General features: G+C 39.8%; 1 long non-coding RNA gene across 2 annotated transcripts in view; it reads right to left on the minus strand.

Annotated features, from left to right (window-relative positions):
- Positions 1 to 7,946: 7,946 nt before the first annotated feature.
- LOC145720443 (uncharacterized) overlaps positions 7,947 to 23,126 on the minus strand; it is a 32,013-nt gene continuing 16,833 nt past the window's right edge. Inside the window, exons 2-3 of one of the 2 annotated variants that reach the window (XR_014143349.1) lie at positions 15,912 to 16,221; positions 7,947 to 11,363 (exon numbers count right to left, since the gene is read on the minus strand). This is a non-coding gene — a long non-coding RNA (uncharacterized LOC145720443). Of the gene's footprint in view, positions 11,364 to 12,205; positions 16,222 to 23,126 lie in introns of those variants that run through there. The other variant, XR_014143348.1, reaches the window with a different exon arrangement.

Here is a 23,126-nt window from a genome sequence, read left to right on the forward strand (position 1 = left end):
GGGGAGGGGGGAGGGGGGATGGGTTAGCCCGGTGATGGGTATTAAGGAGGGCACGTACTCTATGGAGCACTGGGTGTTATACGAAAACAATGGATCATGGATCACCACATCAAAAACCAATGATGTATTGTATGGTAACTAACATAACATAATAAAATTTTAAAAAAAAGATTTTATTTATCAAAGGAAAGAGAGCACAAACGGGGGAGCAGCAGGCAGAGGGAGAAGCAGGCTCCCCGCTGAGTAAGGAACCCAACTTAGGGCTCAATCCCAGGACCATGGGCTCATGGCCTGAGCTGAAGGCAGACCCTTAACTGACTGAGCCATCCAGGCATCCCTGTGGAAAAATTTTAAATATGCAATGTGCCATTAGCTTAGTTTATCATCCCTAAGACATAGCCACTTTAGAAAGTCAATGGAGGCCAATATTAATAATTACACCAGGACAACAGATATAAATGTGACTGTCTGGTGCAACTGTGGATCAATGGGCATTCTGCCCTTGAGATCTTATCCAATTCTACTGTTCTGGGAGAATGTTGTTAGGGAGTTTCTCTTCACAGACATTCCTGATCTTCCAAAAGAAATGGTTTGCAAATGTGATCTGGTCTCCTAAGAAAGAGGGGAGTGAAAAAGAAAAACCCAAAACCCAAAAGGTTTGGCTTTTGTCAATCTTCTCAACTCTGTACTAGTTGAACTCCAGCCACCCCCTCCCCCATTGTTACACCACCCCACCCCTTGCCTCTCTACTTCTCAGGGGTTCTGGTCTGAATTCTTCTTGTCCAGACTCTTCCACAGCAGTGCAGCATTCACACTTAACTTTTGGGGCAGTTCTCTTTACCCCCAAAATATCTCATAGCCATACTCTCATTATTAAATAAACTATGAATTAGGAGCAACTTAATGCTCCCCATCAGCTGATAAATACTATCTCTCCTTACCTTTCAAGAGGTTTTTGCATCTGAAAATGATGTTTTTTATCCTAATACAATTACAATAGTTTGCACTTTACCATGTTCCATAGCAGTGCTTAATGAGCAACAAAACTGGGCTGGAAAAACCTCCAACACACCAAAAGAAAGAAGCCAACTGGGGAACAGTTAGGCACCAAAGCCAAGCCAGTGGACAGTCAGCATCAAAGATGTTGGCCAGAAGGTTGCTAGAATTGGGCCCTAGGAAATATAGCTTTGGGACTGGATCCCAGAGAAGCCAGCTCACTGAGCATAGAACCTAACCAAGAAGAAAACACACAACTCAGCCGTCAGAGTTGGAATACTAGATAGAAATGCAGACACCAGGAAACAAAGCAAGAATCAAGATAATGGAATACAAAAAACCAAACCAAAACAAAGTCAGAGTGGGATAGACAGCAAAACTAACACTAAGCTGGCTGAGGAGCCCTCGTCCTGGGGATACTTACGTCCCCACTCCCTGAGGTGGTTCTGGTGCCAGTCTCTGGACAGGGTTCCCCTTGAGTTCAGTGGTCCAAGCTTCCAGGAAAGGGCAATGTAGAAAGAAGTGGGGCTCTGACTAGTCTTATTTCTTGGGCTTGATTTCCTAGTGCCTAGAATTTAGGAAGCTGCTCTAGAAGGATGAAGAAACTTTCTTAATATTAGCTCATCACACAGATGATCCGATACTTGACATGTTTGTGGAACATTGTGGAACAATGACCCATTTGAAATAATTGGAATATTGTTTACTTGATGAGAACAATAGGTACAACTGAAGTTATTTTCTTTAAAGACAAGAATGCATGCATTTTGTAATCAGAAAGTTTTATATAACCCTAGCCCCAGACACTGATTGTCAGTAGCATCCATCAACATTTAAGGAAGCAAGCCATACAGTAACATGTGGTGGGGTTTTTTTTATCATTAGTTTTTAATATTTCCATTTGGCTCACTTTTGGCCTGCTTCTTTCTGTCTGCTGCTTCGAACATTCACATAGCCACATAAGTTTTCTACCACAATTTGTGCCAAACAAAAGGCTTTTTGCTGTTTGAAGAGCCCAAGAGGTCTCTGAAGCAGACCACTTGAGAGGTCATAAATTTTTACCACTGTGCAATCCAGGGCATTCTACTAGGCATAGTTATGGGGACAGAATGCCTTTACATAGGTGCTTCTTGCAATGTTCTTTGAAATAAAACACACCTTCTGAGTGTAGAAAACATGTGGGAATGTAGAGTCTCTCTGTCCAACAATGTTTGGTAACTAGGACTCATACTGACAGCTTTTATTTATTATAAGTCTACTATTCGACACTTTTCCAGTTATCTTATGTGATCTTCACAACAACACTGTGAAGAAAATCTTACTAGCCCCTTTCTACAGTCGAGGAAACTGAGACAGTCCCGCAGATAGTTTATGGCTGGGTTAGCATTTGAAGCCCACCTGGTCTGCTTAGACTGTCTTTCCAAATCTGTAACTTCCTTGTTGGTTGGTGTCTTAGTTTCCCATTGCTGCTCTAACAAACATGGCTTAACACAAATTTATTATCTTCCAGTTCTGGAGGCAAAGTTCTGAAATGGGTGTCATTTGGCTAAAGTCGAGTTGTCAGCAGGGCCTCGCTCCCTCCAGAGGCCCGTGGGGAGGTTCTGTTCCTTGACTTTGGCAAGTGTCTGCTGTCTGCTAGCAGTCCTGAGCTTGTGGATGTATCATCCCGACCTCGACCTCCTTCTTCACATCACTTCTCCTCTATTTGTCAGATATCCCTCTGCCTCCGTCTTATGAGGACACTTGTCATTGGAGTTAAAGCCCACCTGGAGAGTCCAAGATAAGCTCCCCCTCTCCAAATTCTTAATGAAGCCCATCTTTGGCCACATAAAAGAATATACATAAGTTCTGTGGATTAGGATGTGGACATATCTTTTTGGGGACCACCATTCAGCCATACTCTTGGCAATTCCATAGAGCGTTTTCAAATTTTCCCTCCATTTCTATCTTGCCAGTGTAACTGAGATTTGGAATTCGAAGGGCAATTTTCTGCTGATGTCCCTGAAAGTCCCCACCATTTCAGTGATAGGTCTTCCGTTTGTGGGGTTGAAACAAATCTTGTCCAATGTCAAGACACTTCAGGGGCCTGTGGTTGACCACCCATTCTCCTAAGGACTCAGTGTGGCACTGCCTAAATGTCTTTCTCTCTCTAGTGCACTCTGGTCTTTTTGATGCAGGAACCTGGGGGCAACGTAAGCAGTCTCCCTCCCCATCCCAGCAAGTTTGCCAGGTTTTATGTTCTGAGTTTTGAATGCCATATTTGAGAAGAGTTACACATCTCATATTGTTGAGCCAAAAGTAGAAGATGCCAGGCACTGGGAGTGTGGCCCCCATCCAGAATGTGTGTGTTTTTTTTTAAAGGCCTTGGCTGTGACAAATTGCAGTGGTTTAATCCAGGGTGGAGAGAGGCTTGGGAAAGTTTCCCAAAAGGTGGTGGGACTGGAAGTTTTCAGGTTCAAGTGTGAGCATGTGTCTGAGTGTGAATGTGTGTGTGTACATTTCTCCGGCCAGGGGCAGAGGAGTTTGTCCCCAGGGCACAGGGTCTGCGTAGTTGCTAACATCTCAGGCTTCCAGATCTTTAGGCAGGCATATTAAATCAGAATCTCTGGGAATGGGTTCCAGGACTCTGAGTATTTAGAAATTTTATGAGACTTTACAGTCAAACTTGACGCAAGCTGCTCTGGGATGAAGAAGGCAAGACAATGAGCTTGGAGGGTGTTCGCCTTTGGAAATCCAAGACATGGGAGGCAGAATGAAGCAGTGTGGGCACCAGGTGCCGCTTTACAATGGGCTGTTTATTTTGCATTTCCCATATATACATATATAAAAAATAAATATATATAAATTTTATTATGTATACCATATAAATATATATGGTTTTATTTTCTGTATCTTATGATGTTTTGACATTTTAAGAAATGTTTCTGGCCAGGAAGGACTGGCCCTTGGGGCTAGCCAATTCTTCAAGATAACAAAGGGCTCAGCCAGAGCATGTCTTTCATCTGCAAACTGACCAGTCCAAAGCCACACCTCTTCTATCTGCCCACACACCCATGAGGCCATATTCCGCCATCTGCATCATCCCAGGGCCAGGGTACCAGCAACTAGAGACTCCCCCTATAGCTCAAAGCTTGCTGAAATTATTCAAACTAGTCAGTTCTCAACACTTTCCCCTGCCCTGCTTTGCCTTTCCCTGGAAACCCCAATAAATCTTACAGCCTAGGCACCCTTCCAGAGCCTGGCTTCTGGATCCTGACCACCCTGATACATTTCTTATGTGACCCTGCAAACTGACACACAGGGTCTCTCGATTCTGGGACCTGTGAGTATCATAAACTTTGCTTCTTTCCTGAGTTGCTCTTGTGTCTTCTCTTGTGGCCCAACTTGATTGACCATTGCATAAAAAAAAAAAATACAAAACAATTTTCAAGGGAGCAAATCTTTCTTCTTGTCTTGACAAACCTGATTTATTTTGAGAAGATGATCAATGTCGATAAGAGAACTTACATACAGAGATAAGATTTCCAGCTCAGTGAGGCTCGTTTCGGATGCCATGGGAGTCAGAATCCACTTAAGCCTTTTCCTTGGGCAGGTATGACCACTTCGGCTCTGGTCTGCAGGATTAAGCCACCCCACGTTGGGACTTGATTTTACACCGCCAGAAAACAAGGGTCGCCACACGAGCTTTTGGCCTTACAGTCGGCATGATCTCACGCAGAGGGCCATGAACATCTTTGCTCCACTCCTCTCCTGGCTGATCTCTGGCTTCCCACAACCTCACATTCCTTCTTGTCCCTTAAACGGAGGTCCACTCATTGACCTGGGGTTGTGGAACTCCCTGACAGATCTCTGAACGTCATTGTACCTTCATAAAGGCATCAGAGAAAATGCTGGTTATGCCACTGGGCGACTGAGAAGCTGTGTGCCTGGGGCAAGTTACCCGGTCCTTTTGAGCCTTCCTATCAGAAAGGGAGAGGGAGGTTACATGCAACCACGGTGAAGAGTGGAAGAACCGATGCATATCAAGTGTTTATTATAAAGACTGGCACAGACAGGTGTTTGATAGCCATCCACGTTGTTGTTGTTCATTTTCATGGTTACTCGTTGGCCTGAGGTAGCTGAGGTTCAGGCACTGAAGGAGAGCTGAAATGTGTTCTGATTCCACCGGCCACGCTCTCCACGCTCACTGTAACGGAGAGGAGAGATGGGCTCCCCTCCACTTCAAACTACACCCTGGTTGTGGCACCTGCCACACAGGTCTGTTCGGTATGAAGACCGATTTCTAACTGCAGGGTGTGGGACGAAGCTTTGGGGCATTGCCGTGGGCTAACAGGAATCTCACATTCTGGCTTTAAATGACTGCCATCCTTTTAGTTTTCCTCGTTTACCTCAGCCAACGTTAAATATTTTGTCAAGTAAAGTACCAGTGGTTATCACTTCACTCATGTCATTCATCTCTTTTATAGGAGGAAAAAAAAGGCAGTACTATTAAAATGTCTCTAACTACAATCTTCTTTAAGTTGATATTTCCTTAGGGGAAAAAAAAAAGTGGCTAAAACCTTTCAAGGAAACATGTAATGAAAAAAAAAAGGACACTAATGTGTTTATTATACTCCAATCCGAAGGGAACTATTGAAGCCAGCTCTAAATTGAGCAATGATTCTGCAGTGCTTGAAAAATTTTTCTGGGGGCAAAAATCTACAGAAATCTCTCTGAATAAACAATAAGGGTGGACATCTTTTTTTTTTAAACCCTCCATATTAAGCAACTTTTAAAGTTTCATTGCAGCTATTTTCCCCCAAAGCAATTTAATCTATTCAAGATATCTCATGATGCAGAAATGTCTCTTCTTTTAGTAAAGAATAAAAGTTAACATCTACCAACTGATGACTCGTTCCAAAAATTATCAGAGGCAAAAATAATAATATTCTTTTCATGCAAAAACCATTTGGAAGAAAAAGATAATGTGCTTAATGCTTCTAGCATTTCAAATAGACGAGAGTTTATACTTTTTTCCCCCCCACCTAAGAAATGGATACTAAGTGATGTAGAAGGATGTGAATCACTGTCTCCCTGATATTAAACACTCTGCTTTTTGTTGGTGGATGGGGGAGGAGATGAGTAGGGACAGATATGGACACGCCTTTACCTCTATATTGGAACATGGGGTCCCCTCATTATCCTCTAGAAAACAAAAGCCTACCATTTTGGTGGAAACTTTGTCAGAGCTTGGACTCAGTAAATGAAATGTCATACAGATCCAGCACATGCAAAGGACACTTCTTTCTGAGCCAGGCAACAAAGTAAGTTTCCATGCTTACCTTCTTTCTCAGAGCTCTGTCAAGCCTTAGTCTTTTATTTTTTTTTAAGATTTTATTTATTTATTTGTCAGAAAGAGAGAGAGAGAGCACAAGCAGGGGGAGCATCAGGCAGAGGGAGAAGCAGGCTCCCTGCTGATCAGGGAACCTGGCACGGGGCTCCATCCCAGGACCCTGGGATCATGACCTGAGGCGAAGGCAGATGCTTAACAGACTGAGCCATCCAGGTGTCCCAGATTTCACCGTTTGTTTTTTTTTTTAAAGATTTTATTTATTTATTTGAGAGAGAATGAGATAGAGAGAGAGCATGAGAGGGGGGAGGGTCAGAGGGAGAAGCAGACTCTCTGCTGAGCAGGGAGCCAGATGCGGGACTTGATCTTGGGACTCCAGGATCATGACCCGAGCCGAAGGCAGTCACTTAACCAACTGAGCCACCCAGGTACCCCTGATTTCACCGGTTTTACAGGCACTCATTTGTGCATGTTTTCTGTTCTCTGCACACGTGTAAGTTCATGTGTCTACCACCACAGGCAAGAGACAGAAATCTACATCGCAGATTCCTTGTGCTGTTCTTTCCTAAGGCCACCTCCTCCATCCCACCTCCCACCTCTGCAAACCACTAGCCTGTTCTCCATCTGTAAGTTTGTGATTCTGTCATTTGTACTGTTTTGTTTTTTTTTTTTAAGTTCCCATTATCACACCATAGCTGTCCCAATCCCTTGAAATTTGTTTGATTCAAATTATTGGCAGGGCTAAGGTGCTAACAGAGTCACAGAGAAGGCTCTTGAGAACCTTTCCATTTGTGAAATAGGCAGTGAAAACTGGGAAATGCTTGGGGAGTAAAACTGAACTTGACATCTTTGCTATTGATGAGCAGACTCGTTTCAGATGTATTAGTCAAAAGACTACATACAACTAAGCATCTAAAACTGTGTCCTATTAAATGTGCTTAACTGAATGAAAATGTATTTAATAGAACTAAACAGTACACAAAAACTGGAGAAACATTACTCTACAGAGCTTCACTTCCCTAGGATATACGTTTCAATGTCACACTTTGGACAGGTGCATGCTGGCAAGCCCCTCTCTGTCCACCCCTGATTTTCTCTCTTCCTTAAACCCATTGTAACATACTCTTTTTGAGTCACTTTTTTTTCCTGGACATTTGACTGATTCTTTTTTTGTCACCCCTGCCCCCCATGTGAGCAGGAGGCTCTTTTCTTTTCTTTTTTTCTTTTAAAGATTTTATTTATTTATTTGAGAGAGAGATAATGAGAGAGAGCGAGCACATGAGAGGGGGGAGGGTCAGAGGGAGAAGCAGACTCCCTGCAGAGCAGGGAGCCCGATGCGGGACTCGATCCAGGGACTCCGGGATCATGACCCGAGCCAAAGGCAGTCGCTTAACCAACTGAGCCACCCAGGCGCCCAGGAGGCTCTTTTCTAACTAGACTTTATCTTCTTTTCTTTAAATAGGGTTGTTGCTGGGGGCACCTGGGTGGCTTAGTTGTTAAGCGTCTGCCTTCGGCTCAGGTCATGATCCCAGACTCCTGGGATGGAGCCCCGCATCGGGCTCCCTGCTCGGCGGGAAGCCTGCTTCTCCCTCTCCCACTCCCCCTGCTTGTGTTCCCTCTCTTGCTGTGTCTCTATCAAATAAATAAATAAAATATTAAAAAAAAAAATTGGGCTGTTGCTGTACCTCCAAAGAGGCATATTCTTTTGCTCAGACACAATTTTGATTTACAAAACTAATGCATTTTCTTGGTGTCTCCATCTTTATCACTTAGGATGCGGATAATGGTGTCCTTACATGCTGATGGAAATAGTTCTTTATCCTTTGGTTTCTGAAGTCTATGTCTTCATAAATCCCAGACTGTAGGCTTCAACTCAGAAAACCACCGTGATGCCGTATCACCCACCATGTATTTCACTTCACAACAGTTTCACCCACACTTAACAAACAGCTCAGATACACATGTATCTATTTCCTAAGACATACAAATATCACCCAGTGATGTGCTGTCCACCTGGCTGAGAATCAACGTCTCTCCATCAATTTTAGTACTTACTTACAAACTGTAAACACAATTTCTATTCATATGTGGGGAAAAGATATATTTAAGAGCTAATCTCAAGTTTCACCCAATCAAGCAAGCTATATAATACAGATGAATTTTCAAAGCAACTTTGAATTCTTAAAAGTGATATTAAAGTAAAAAGTAATGATAATTTTTGAAAGAGACTTAATGCACTCTTCCTCAGTCCTCTCATCCGAAAGTGAACAAATCTTCCCGATCCCACTGATGGAGTAACTAAAGATAAAATGAAAAACGAAAGGGAGATGAAGGGGTCTAGAAGTGTCCGCCGTGGATGATATATCATATAAAATTATGTTTCACTGTGATTAATAATATTTTATTTAATTGTTTGAGAAAGAAGCACTCCCATAAATTCCACCTATACCCTGTGTCTATAGCAAGTGTTCATTAGGCCAGTAGTGTTTTAAGTATAGTCCCCCACCCCCCCTCATAATTCATTGACTTTTAAATCTCAGCTGGTTTATTTATTTCTTCAAATTTAATGATATCTTTTATAGCTTTGTGCTTTCTACTAATATTTTCAATTTTATCACTTTTATTTCTTTAAACATAGTAAGCATAGGTTTCGTGGTCTGTTAGATATTCAGATGTCTGATGTGTTTGCACATCTGGGTTTTATCTATCTATTTTTTAATTTATCTTATTATTTTTTGTCAAATTGTTCTGTTATACAGTATCTTATCTTTGTCAGCAAATGTATTTGGGGGAAAATAGATGAATAATTTGAGATTCCAGATTTAGCATTTTCCTCCACGGAGGATACCAGTCAGGGGCCACCTCAAAGCAACATGCTGAGGTTCCCTGGACATTCAGCCATGTGGGTTCTGGAGCAGATGCATCATGTCTCACTCATCTTTATTTTGAGAGAGTAGACCTCTCAGGCTCCAGATTGTGGGAATGAGTCTTCTACCGGATACCCGCTCTTCTGTCCGCTCTAGCCTTTGATCTGGCTCTCTCTCTGCACAGAGCTATCAAAATAAAAGTTTAAGTTGGTCAAGATGGTCATATTCTCTCAGGATAGAAGTTGCTGCTTTATGAGGCTGCTTCCCTATTTTCTCACTGACAAGGTGCCCTGGTAAATCCTTACGACTTGTTTGATGTTTGTAAGATTTTATTTTAATATATGTATTTTATCCTTTATGTTTTGTACTTGTCAGCAGGAGGTTTGGTCCAGATTACCTAATTGGCCACAAGTGAATTCAAAAGAGGGAGAGATTCTTTTTAATTATTTATACAGAAGTGAACGAATTCTAACCCAAAAGAGACACAAGTTTTTTATTTTCTTTCATGTCTCACCCACTCTTACTCTTAAAATACAATGTGTCAGGACTTTATTTTTGTAAAATACTGTGAGATCATATATTCCAAGGGACTGCATTGTCCAATGTTATTTGGGATTTTTCATATAGAGGTAAAAAGAAAAAAAAAATCCTGTAAGCCAGTTTTTAGTAAAACACTTTCTTAAACTTGGGTTATTTTTTGACGGTAAGCAGCTCAGTATCCAGAATGTGATGAAATGTATATGCTTAGCAGAGTAGTTCTTGCTATATTTATTTATTTTAAAATAAGACCACTGAATATGAACCACATCTGTCAGTAGACATGGTACATTTTAAACTGACTTAAAAAAAATACTTTCAATATCAAGCCTCCTCTTAGTTTTAAGCTGTAATTAGCTTTTGAAAGTTATTTGGTTGGTTTGGAAACTACCTGTAAGCACACAACCTAAAGGAGAGAGAGTTGACATTTGCTTAGTGCTTAATATGCTCAATAACTTTTATTTTCTGTTCAGACTGCTGAATTGCCCAACGTGTTCTCTTCAAGACAAAATGTTCATAGGGAAGTAATTCCGTGATTTCTCAACAAACAACTCACAGCCATAAGATAAGGGAAATGATTCTTACCTGTGATTTTTGCCACTCACAGCCTATTATATGCCAGAAACACTCTTGGGTGTTTGACGTGTTTGTTCTTGGGTTGTATCAATAGCTGGACCCCTCCCTCACCAACCCTTGCTCCCACACTTTGTTTTTGTTCCTGTCACACAACTAGTAAGGAATAAAATGGAATTGTATCCATTCTGCACCAAAGGGTGTCTCAGGTGGGGCTTGCATTCACTTGTGAGGGAGAATTCAATTAAATTGTGACCTTCAAGAAATTAGAGACATTCTTTTTCTCATATAGCAATAAATCTAAAGGTAGGAGGTTGTTAGCATGGGGTCATGGGTTTGATTTTGTTCCCTTTCCCTCGGGGTTGCATGGCAGCTGCTCCAATTCCTATCATCACATCTACCTTACGGATGGGAGAGAAGATGGTGGTACTTCCACACTTACGCTCGTGCCTCACTCTTTGCACAGAAGTGAATCGTGTGGCCATACTTAGCTGAAAAATACTCCAGGAAGTGAATTTTCCAGGTTCCCAATCTCAAGAGTTGAGGAAGGCCATACCGAAGAGGTTGGGTTGGGTATCTGAGTGGGCTAGCCTGTATTTTATGTCACGTAGCCTACATTTTCCTATTAAATCAAGCTACCTTACATATAATGCTAAAGATTGTAATTTAAGGCAAAGAACCTTCTAGAATGAGAATTAATAATAGCACTTTCGAGCACTTCAATGTCTACGAAATGCAATAATCTACTGAGACATATATCACTCTTCCCACCTTACAGATGAGAATACATAAATTAGGAGAAGCTTGGTTATCTACTTGTACGACCAGAAAGGAGAGAAGCTGAAAATTGAAAGTCTGAATCAAATGCTAATTAAACTTCAACAAATGAGCTCTACAGTATTTATTTCTAATCCTCTCATTTAAATGAAAACATACTTGGGACTTATAAAAAAACCTCTGAAAGATATTTTATTATCTTAAGACATTATGTGAACAAAATGACGATTGTGATCTTTATCAGTTTTTTCTTCTTTTCCATCATCACTGTTGTCTTTCAGCTTCTAAAAAAGTGAAAAATGAAGGAAAATGCACAAATAATAAACTGATATACTATGATGCTTAGTAATTGGTAAAGATGAACAGTAATATAACCTTAATAATATACATAGAATCTTTACTACAAAAAAAAATAAGTTGATTCTTGATTTGAGGATTGAAGCTGCCTACATTGATTTAGTATTCAATAAATATTTATTGAGTTCTTACTTTGTTCAGTTACCAAATATTGATATAAAATTGTCACCAATAACTCTTGATTGTATAAAATCATCTAAAAGTATTCATTTTCTTTTTTTTTTTAAGATTTTATTTATTTGACAGAGAGACACAGTGAGAGAGGGAACACAAGCAGGGAGAGTGGGAGAGGGAGAAGCAGGCTTCCTGCTGAGCTGGGAGAGGGAGAAGCAGGCTTCCTGCTGAGCAGGGAGCCTGATGCGGGGCTCGATCCCAGTACTCTGGGATCATGACCAGACGCTAATGACTGAGCCACCCAGGTGCCCCAACAAATTCATTTTCTTATTTTAAAAATTTAGGTAAATGTGTTTTTTTTTTTCAATTTTCTAATATCGTGTAACAAACCAGCTCAAAACATAGGAACTAACAACAGCAAAGATTGATTATTTCTTACAATTTTAGGGGTTAGCGAACTGGGCTGATCTTCTGCAGCTATCCCCTGGGAACACTCATTAGCTGTTTTCATCTGATAACTTGACTGGGGTGAAAGGTACAAAATGGCCCCACTCACCTTGCCAGCAGTTGGTGCTGTGAATTGGGTACCATTTACCAGTAGGGTAGACTGGGTTTTTTCCACAGCATTGTGGACTCAGGAGTCCAAGAGGGTGAAAGTGGAAGCTACAGGGCCCCTGAAGGACTAGCTTGAGAAGTTACACATACAACATCACTCCACTGCATTCTGTTGATCACTGTAAGTCACAAGGTCATCCCATATTTAAAGAGATGGGAAAACAGACTCCACCGCTTGATGGAAGACATGGAAAAGTCACATGACAAAGGATTTGCATAGACGGATGGGTTAATTACTGTGGCCATCTTGAAAGGAATTTTCCAAAGTCCACTCTCCACCTACAATAATTTATTCACATTCTTCTTTCATGAAAAAACTCTTAAGCCTTCCCCCAAAGTCTTATCTTTGTTTTGATATCAGGCTCAGTCTCCAAATCCTTGCAATTTTAATCATGTCTGAATGTGGTTAAGGCTCCTCAGGGGTAGCAACTCTTGATCTAGACATCTGTGAACAAAAAAAAACTTGTCATCAGCCCCTCAAGCCCTCAACACTCAATGTACAGGAGACTATAAGCAGCAGACAGTCACTGGTCTTAATTAATTCTGAAACCCATCTGGGAGCATATCACGGAGCTCCTTCTCCAGGGAGTAGGGTTGTGACAATTTCTATTTTCTGGGAGTGATTCCTTTGTTCATTGTATTTTTCAGCTTTTGGCTCTACCTTCTGGGCACTTGGCTCCATCCTCTGATGCCATGTTTGAAAAGAGTCTACCACACTCTTCAAAAATCTGAATTATTGGGGCACCTGGGTGGCTCAGTCATTAAGTGTCTGCCTTCTGCTCAGGTCATGATCCCAGGCTCCTGGGATTGAACCCCACATCGGGCTCCCTGCTTGGCGGGAAGCCTGCTTCTCCCTCTCCCACTCCCCCTGCTTGTGTTCCCTCTCTTGCTGTGTCTCTCTCTGTCAAATAAGTAAATAAAATCTTTTTAAAAAAATCTGAATTATTATAAAATATATAGAAAACTTATTAGAAGTACATGAAATAAACACAATTTTAAATCTCGAGTTATGTTTAATAACTTCTAGTTACCTAGATATATGTCAATGATAATTAAAATTTCAGAAATGACTTTAGGTTTAATTAGTGTCTGGTTTCTTGTGCAGTATTTTCTGAAACAGTGATAATGTCTATTTTCTAGCAACATCTAGTGGATACATAACCCTTTATATATACAAAATAAAGTCTGTCTTTCAAACTATAATAATTGGGACAAATAATTATATTTCACTAAGTTGCTAACATCATGGATAATTTCCAATTCAGCTGAACTCTAAATGCATTTGTTGAGCCCCTATTAGTTGTTGATGATTGTCCAAGCCTTATGGAGACACAGTGAGGCACTTAGCCTGATCACAGGGGATGCAGAAAGCAGTGATTTATGAAAGACTTCTTGGAACAAAATGACTAAGCTAGACCTTAGAGGATGTGAAAGCGTACCTTCTAAGAGGAAGGAACAGCATTATCGAAGTTATGCAAACTTGAGTTTATATGATGTACACAGGGGACTGACACTCTCCACTCAGCATTAGATTCAAATGCAAATCTTTCAGAAACACTCTCACAGAAACACTCAGAAATAACATCTAACCAGACATCTGGGCATCCCATGATCCAGTCAAGTTGACACATGAAATTAACCATCACAGCAGTTAATCTGATAATATGGAGGGATGGTCTACTGGACCCATAATAAGAGAAAATACATAATAGGGGTCAAGTGCTATTATAGAAACTTCAGCAAATGCACTAAACCAACAACTAATACATGATGTTGTTCTCCCTTAACCAGAGTACATAGGTCCAGGAAACAAAAGCTAGAAATAGGAATGGCATTTTTCACTCCTACACTGTAGTTGTTTACTAGGGCTACCATAACAAAGTACCACAAACTAGGTGGCTTAAACTGCAGAAATTTATTATCTCACAGTTCTGAAGTTTGTTGTACAAGATCAAGGAATCATCAGAGTTGGTTCCTTCTGAGGGCTCTGAGGAAGAATTTACCTAGCTTCTGATGGTTTGCTAGCAATCTTTGGTATTCTTTGGCTTGTAGAAGCATCACCCCAATCTCTACCTTTATCTTTATAGGGCTTTCTCCCCATGTATGTGTTTCCATGTCCAAATTTCACCTTTTTATGAGGACACTGTCATATTGAATTAAGGCCATTCTGTGTAAAGATACACAAAAGATCTGTATTGCATACTTCTAATCAACTACTTATAAAAAGAAAAAAGCTAAGTAACTCTGTATATGATACTTTAGAACACTTTTGGAGAACTAAGGAATGTAATGATGTTGGTTGATTGCTCCTAATGTCCTCAGACAAAGTGGTGAAAGAAAAGGATGAGCTCAGGGTCACCTGAGTGGCTCATTCGGTTGAGCATCCGACTCTTGGTTTTGGCTCAGGTCATGTTCTCAGGGTCCTGAGATCAAATTCTGCATGGGCTCAACACTCAGTGCAGAGTCTGCTTGAGAGTCTCTCCCTCCTCTCTGCCCTCCCCCCCACTCATGAGTGTGCGCTCTCTCTAAAATAAATAAATAAAAATAAATAAATAATAAATAAATAAAATCCTAAAAAATAAAAAAAAGAAAGACAAGAAAGGAAGAGAGAAAAGGATGAGCTCAGGAATTTGAATTCCAGGTCACATACTATATAAATGAGTTAAGAGCTTATAGGGGTCCCCTGAAGGAGACCCGCATCTCCAAAAGCCCTACAACTGCAATTGCTGAACAACAAACATAGACCCTCATCCTGCAAATGGATGAATTACAAGGCAAGTTGAACTCTAAGCCTCACAGAGTGTCTACTGCTAATGTGAGGGCATTGGGAAAGAATAGGATCCTGGAAGTTGGGATGGGAGGCAATGATGAAGCTGGGGACAGTAAGCCCCTAAATTCTTTTTTTTTTTAATTTTATTTTATGAATTGTGTAAGACTGTTGAATCACAGACCTGTACCTCTGAAACAAATAATACATTATATATTAAAAAAAAAAAAAGAAGATAGTAGGACGGGAAAAATAAAGGAGGGGAAATTGGAGGGGGAGATGAACCATCAGAGACTATGGACTCTGAGAAGCCCCTAAATTATGATGTGTCTTCTTTGCCAGTGGAAAAGTCCTCCCTGCTCCCAGTGGACTTGGCTCCCCCACTCCAGCAGGGTGTCCTCCCCAAACACAATAAGAGAGTCATCCCCACCCACAGGGATGGGGTTTCACCTGTCTGAGATTAACCCTGCATTGCCTGAGGAAACCGTAACAGGTGCTGTGGAAGACATGTAGTCTGGTCTTCTCAGAACCCACGGCCACCACCCATCTTTGCTTCTAGGCTGGTAATTTGACTCAAGTCCCAGAGGGCCCCTAGAGGTGAGGTGAAAAGTATAATGCAAAAGGAGGTGTGCTACACTCCAAAACAAAGAGTTTTCTAATTTCTAAAACAGAAATCAGGGGAACATATCTGAAAATGGACATTAAAGGAAGTGGAATAATAGTAGAAAGAACATAAAGTTGAATCAGGCAGAATTTATTGATATGGGCTCTCTAAACAAAGATTCTACATTTAATGATTTAATGTTGTAGCTTGGGGAATAAGAAGGGGCTCTAATATACAAAACCAGGCATCAAAAGATGGCCCACTGTGAGCAAACTGGAAATGTCTGACCTCCCTTGGTTTAATGTTCAGGAAATGTTTCAAAGGCTTAGGAAGATTGGAATGTTAGGGTAGATTTGTCATTTAAGGCATACTTACTCAAATGCGAGGTTCAAGACATACACCTTCACCAATACTTTGAACAATAAATTTGTGAGGGGATTCCCAGCATCCTTGTGAAAGCTCTTCTCTGAAGGCCAGATCTTACAGAGGGACTCACAGCCACTAAATTGGAAAATTTAAATTCAGTGGAAGTAATTGGACCCCAGGATGGCAGGACCAAGCGGCAGCACTCAACAGTCAAAGACCAGGTGGATGTACTTACCTTAAGGACAGCAGAGTTAAAACAGCAATCAGGATCATGTGACTTGCACAGACCTATGGTGTTGGCTAGTTAACCATGGTGTTCCTAAAAGTGAAATAAATAGTAAGACTACTATTTTTTTTTTTTACTTGATCTGTATAAGCGGACAACTTCTAGATCAAGTAAATATAAGTCTAACTCAAATCATAAAAACAGGGTCATAACCCCTGAATCAATTCCCAGACATGAGCCAGTTTATAGACCCACCACCTTCAATGTAGGGAAGGCCAGATCCCCTCAAAAAAGGACCTCACTACACTACTGAAATTTTATCCTGGTAATTTTTCTCCCAATCTTCTCCCAAAGGGACCTATGGCTTTTAACCAGGGTAACTGTGCATTAGGGAAAAGGAAATTGCTTCTTTCTGGGACTACTAGATACTGGCTCTTAATTGACACTGATTCCAGTATTCTATCTGTGGTTACTTCCCAAGTTACAGAATGCATACTTGGAATAGACATACTTAACAGTAGGCAGAATCCCCACACTGGCTCCCTGATCTGTGGAGTAAGGGTTATTATGGAGAAAGACCAAATGCAAACCATTTGAACTGCCTCTACCTAGAAAAACAGTAAATCAAAAGCAATACTGGGGTGTCTGGGTGGTTAAACGACCGACTCTCGATTTAGGCTCAGGTCATGATCTCAGGGTCTTGGGATGGAGACCCGGCTAGGGCTTCATGCTCAGCGGGGAGTCTGTTTCCGTGATTCTCTCTCTTCCTTTCCCTCTGCCTCTCCCCTGCTCTCTCTCTCTCTCAAATAAATAAATAAATCTTAAAAATAAAAGCAATACTGCATTCCTGGAAGGATTGTGTCACCATCAAGAACTCAAATTTTACTTGCTAAAAATGTCTTATCTGTCTTTAGATGATAACTTTGTAAAATACAGTAAGGATGAATTCCTGAGAAGATTTAATGAATAAAAGACATAAAACTACAGGACCATTTTTAAAAGTTATTAGATAAAATGGACCAAAAATTACTCATTTTACACTTTTCTAAATTTGACACATACTGTAACTCTCTCAACACATCCTGATAGTAACAGCTTACAGACAGGTACTGCACCCTACTTTGATAGCGCAGCCGTGGGACACTGCCTACCATTTGAATTGGTAAATACCAGGAAAGGCCAGTGGGAATTTACAGCTCACCAGATGCATTTCCCTCATTCTGAGTCTTGTGACCCCAAATGTTGGCTGCACTCCTTGTTCTGCAATCTTTGCTTTTATTTTTGTTTTTCAATCCAGCTTTTCATTTTTCTCCAAAGGAGTATGAGTTGAATACCACCTGCACCATCCTAGTTGGAAGGAACTATTCCAAACTATTCAAGTTGTTTTTAATATTTGTTTTTCTATTTCCTTTCAGTCGTTGCACCTTCGTGAAGACAATGATCAACCTTACTCTATCTTAGGGTCAATAAATTACAACCTACTACATGTAGCTTGATTTTGTTAATAAAGTTTTATTGGAATACCAGCCATACCTATTCCTTTACTTGTCATTTATGGGTGATTTCACTACAATGGCCAAGTTGGGTTATGAAAGAGAATGTATGACCTGCACACCTAAGATATTTACTATCTGCCTCTTTATAAAAAAAGTTTGCCAACTTCTGCTGTACATCATTCATATTTTTCTGTAACTCCTAGAATTTTCAGGCATTCATGCAGTCATGCACTCATTGAACAAACATTTATTAAAAGTTGCCCATGTACCAGGAACTGAGCGATATTTTTGAGATATAAAGATAAAAAGATACAATCTTTTTCTATGTAACGTATGTCCACTATGCACAATAATTTCTATTGACTGAATTTTAGAAGTTTTGAGTGTTGGCTTTATTACTCCAAGTTGGAAGCATTATTAATCTATTATCTGAGTCCTTTGTGTCCTTATTATGATTTTATTTCTGATACTGTCAGAGAGAGATGAGATCTAGAACATAAAATTTGCTAATTTGGTCATTCCAACTCATATCCATCACTTCTTTTTATCACAGTGATCTTTGATTTAAACATACATTTATATTTTGTAATACTAGAAATACAAATATTTTAAAAGCTGTACTTTTTTGGTATACATCATAAAAATATAGAAACTTTAAGATTTCTGTCTGGTGAAAATAGAATCCATTTTTTTTTTCTTCCAACATCGTCCAGATTTGAGTTTCTCATCTTACTAATAAACATTCAAATAACAATTAGCTGTTGATAAGGCAGAATATTTCCTGGCTAAAGCTGCTTCTCATTTGCATGGTACATTTCTTCATTTCATCAACTATCTTAAATAGAGAATATATTATGATCCGAATGATTTATTTTTAGTTTTTTGAATCACTTATTTTCTTCACATTCTTTAAAATAAGATGACAATCTGGAATCTGACCCTTTCACACAAAAAGGGAACACTCCCCAGTGTACAATGTGATGACCTGACATCACATAAACCAAAAGCAGACACCTGGATCTCTTGTTTCCTCTGGAAGCATTTTATTCTCTGGCATTGTCAGCAAGAACTGTCACCTAATAAATACACATAATGGGAGATTCATGAATCTTTGTAGCATGAAAAAAGTGTTTTGGTAGCAGCAGAAATGCAATTAAACACAGCTTCAATAATATCTTGGAAGAAAATAAAAAACAAACCTGTGGCCACATTTCCCAGGCAATGCTAAATATGCAACTTTTCCATCTCACACTTCAAATATTTCACAGAAGCCTTAGGAATGCACACAACAGGTACAGCACAGGGCAGATGGTCCATGGCGTTGTAATAATGTTTTCTGGTGACAGATGGTGGCTACCCCTGTGGTGAGCATAGCCATAGCATAATGTATAGACTTGTTAAATTCGCTATGTGGTATACCTGAAACATTGTGTGTCCACTATACTTCAATTAAGAAAAAAGAATTTAGTCTAGAAGTCTTGCTCTTGATAAGTTCTTGACATCTGAATGTTTATTCTACTTGCTTGTCAAGGCAGCATTTTAACTCTTAGCTGATGGTTCATTAATATTAATATTTAATTTCTGTTTATCAATTATTACAACTTTTCTAACAGGAGCTTGTTAGAAATGTAGATTCTCAGGCTCCAACCCAGACCCAGTGAACTGGAATCTCTTTAACTGAGATGCACAGTGATTCATAGGCACATTAAAGTTTGCAAAGTGCTGGCTAAGCTTTTGAAGCTGGGGGAGCATGAAATAATTCCCAACAATGTTGAGGAGAATTTCTAGGGTGTTATCTTCTTTTGGAACAGGATCAATGGTTTTGGTGTGAGGATAAAGAGGGGTGGGTAGAGAGTGGGGTTTGGGGGCTGGTGAAGAGAACTGAACATGGCTTGTGTTTGCCAAGAGGATCTCTATTTCCTCTGGCAAGGATCTCCTGGTTGCAGAAAATGTCCTCCATTAAGAGAATGCAGGAGTCATACACTTATCTATAATACTCCTTATTGCTCCTCGCCTTTTTTGGAGCACAAGCAGTTCCAGAAAGCTTCCCCATGCTCCAGGGCACTTCAATTCTTGTATGGTTATTTATATATAGGTTAAACCTCCCCTACCAGGTGGATATCATCTGAGGGCAGGACCCATGTTTTTTAAGTCTCCACATGGCCAAGGATAAAACCATGTACATAAGTAAGTTCTAGTTAATATATGCGGAAAGGAAAAAAAGGAAATATTAGAAGGCTAGAAGACTGAAAGGCAGGGAGAGAAAAAAAAGGAAGGAAAGGTCTCACATACAAGATGAATTGGTAAGTTTGATCCAGATAAAGAATTTTTCAATAGAACTAATAATCAATATAACTGATAAAATGACCATAAAGAAGACTTAAAGCTACCATTTATTGAGCACTTACACTCTGCTAACACTGTGCTTTTATATATATTGTGCCATTTATTCTCGACACGAATCCTCTGAAGTGGGCACCAGCATGGAAATCACCTCTGGAGACTGTTAGAGTCAGACTCCAGGGCACAACATCCAGACAGACCCTTGTGTGTATTCAGTAGATGTTGGGAACCTGGAATTTGCACTTAAGCAAACATCCAAGGTGATTTGGATGCACCAGACTTTGATGACTTGCCTAGACTTTAGGTTTCTATTTATATAATTTAAGAAACCATTAATGTGTCTGGCAGCCACATCGCAGTTTTCTCATATTAATTTTGCTGTCAATCAGAAACTTATTTTTTTACACTAACTGCTTTGAAGACAGGTACTATCTCCCTTTCATATTGGTACAGTTCAAACTGAGAACTGCAATGATTTTATGCCCATTCCTGTTCAACTTCATGTGGTGAATGCTGACTTCTAGTCCAGTTTGTTGAGAATTTGGTGTGGGGGGGTATTTATCCTTTTATACAATGAATTATCATCCCATCTTCATCTTGGATCATCCATACATTTGACAAGTGTGCTCCCTATTTGTAAGTCAATAATACATCTCCTAAAAGAAGAGGACAGAAGACAGAATGCTGTGATCTCATTAGATGCTTCCTTAAAGGTGAATGCACACCCATTAATCAAGAATCTTCAGCTATGATTATTCTACCAACTACAAATTCACATATCTCACCTTCTCTCCTGTCTTTATTCTCCAATGGACTAATTAGGGAAAACGGCACATTTTCTTAAATGCCTTGTTGATCAGGTTACAAAATTTCTATTTCTTTCCCTTTTTGTACTAGTATAAGAAGTCATATAGAAGGAGGTTTTTTTCTAGGAATCAATCCATTATACATTTTTGAACATCTAGCTGGGTCTGGGCATTGTCTTGTATTTAATGGACACACACTAGTCTTGGTGGGGGGGGGTTCCTTGCTTCTCTTCTAGGTGGTCACAAACCATCTATGCAGTAATACTCTCTGGAACTGAGTAAGACAGAGCATGTAAAGATGAGACATGTGCTTCCTCCCTAAAGGAAGTGGTTTTCAATTTGTTCTCCATGGAGTTTTAGGTACTCAAAGGAGGTGTCAAGAGGATCACTTTAATAGAAAAGGTCACAGGGGGCATTTTTGTGGAAACTTTCATTATGTAGTTGAGACAAATTAATATAGGGACCAAATTAAAAGGGGATTTGGATATCAGTCATGCTTGTCTGGTGACATCTTTTCTATTGTCTTCAGTTATTATTTAGTTCTTTCAGAGCTATTGATCTTTTATCAGCATAGCCAACATTATCTCTTCCCAAAGAGGAAAGAGGAGACATTTTATTCTTCTTTTAAAACTCATGTACCGTGCTTAGCCCAATATTGGAAAACAACAAAGATTATTGGAGAGTAATGACTTGGCAGACATCTGAGAGGATAGAAGGTCACAGAACCAAAAGAAAGTGAGGAGATTTCAGGAGAAATTTTGTTGGGGATCACGCAAATTATGTGGCTCTGAATTTTGCCTAGGGTACATGTTGGGCCTTCTACCCATGTAGAAATTGGGGCATATTAGATTATCAAAATCATCCAGTTTTCAGCCTTTCAAAGGCTATGTCAGAGCAATCAACTGTAATTTTCAAATTGGAATTTGAACCAAAGGTGGAAATTAATTGCTGATTCAATGAAGTACAAGGTATTTTGCAGGTGTGATCTCATATTCAATGCTCAAACGTCCATGAAGAGATTGTTGCTGTCACCCTTCTACAGAAGAGGAAGAGAAAGCAAAGCATGGAGAGATTACGTAATTTGCCAAAAGTGAATAGTGGAGCAAAGAAATTCCAGGCAACCTGCTTGAAAGGCCCCACACTCCAACTTCTCAATCATGTTCCACTGCACCTGAGCTAGAAGAGTATTGACTATTCACAATCTTTAACACAATATCACAGTGAATTTATATTTTGGTCATGTGATATTAGTCCTTTGTCTCAGCCTGCTTGAGGCTCCAGTGTGCTGTCTGCACAGGAGATGGAAAATTACATTCTCCTGGGGTGTGGGATCATCTCACTATGCAGAAGACTTTTAAGTATGTTACGGTAACAAGTTGCATTTACAAACAGAAAAGTTATGTTTTAACATCCACAAAACAATAAATGTGATACAATACATTAATAAAAGAAAGAACAAGAACCATATGATCCTCTCAATAGATGCAGAAAAAGCATTTGACAAAGTACAGCATCCTTTCTTGATTAAAACTCTTCACAGTGTAGGGATAGAGGGTACATACCTCAATATCATAAAAGCCATCTATGAAAAACCCACAGCGAATATCATTCTCAATGGGGAAAAGCTGAGAGCTTTCCCCCTAAGGTCAGGAATGTGGCAGGGATGTCCACTATCACCACTGCTGTTCAACATAGTACTAGAAGCCCTAGCCTCAGCAATCAGACAACAAAAAGAAATAGAAGGCATCTGAATTGGCAAAGAAGAAGTCAAACTCTTCTTCAAATTCATAAAGTGGCAGGATATAAAATCAATGCACAGAAATTGGTTGCATTTCTATACACCAACAACAAGACAGAAGAAAGAGAAATTAAGGAGTTGATCCCATTTACAATTACACCCAAAACCATGAGATACCTAGGAATAAATCTAACCAAAGAGGCAAAGATCTATACTCAGAAAATTATAGAATACTCATGAAAGAAATCGAGGAAGACACAAAGAAATGGAAAAACGTTCCATGCTCATGGACTGGAAGAACAAATATTGTGAAAATGTCAATGCTACCTAGAATAATCTACACATTTAATGCAATCCCTATCAAAATGCCATCAACTTTTTTCAAAGAAATGGAACAAATAATCCTAAAATTTGTATGGAACCAGAAAAGACCCCAAATAGCCAGAGGAATGTTGAAAAAGAAAAGTAAAGCTGGCAGCATTACAATTCCAGACTTCCAGCTCTATTACAAAGCTGTCATCATCAAGACAGTATGGTACTGGCACAAAAACAGACACATAGATCAGTGGAACAGAATAGAGAGCCCAGAAATGGACCCTCAACTCTATGGTCAAC

Source organism: Leptonychotes weddellii, chromosome 3 (genome assembly GCF_054177405.1).
Source record: "Leptonychotes weddellii isolate Sample4059 chromosome 3, ASM5417740v2, whole genome shotgun sequence".
Taxonomy (NCBI): Eukaryota; Metazoa; Chordata; class Mammalia; order Carnivora; family Phocidae; genus Leptonychotes; species Leptonychotes weddellii.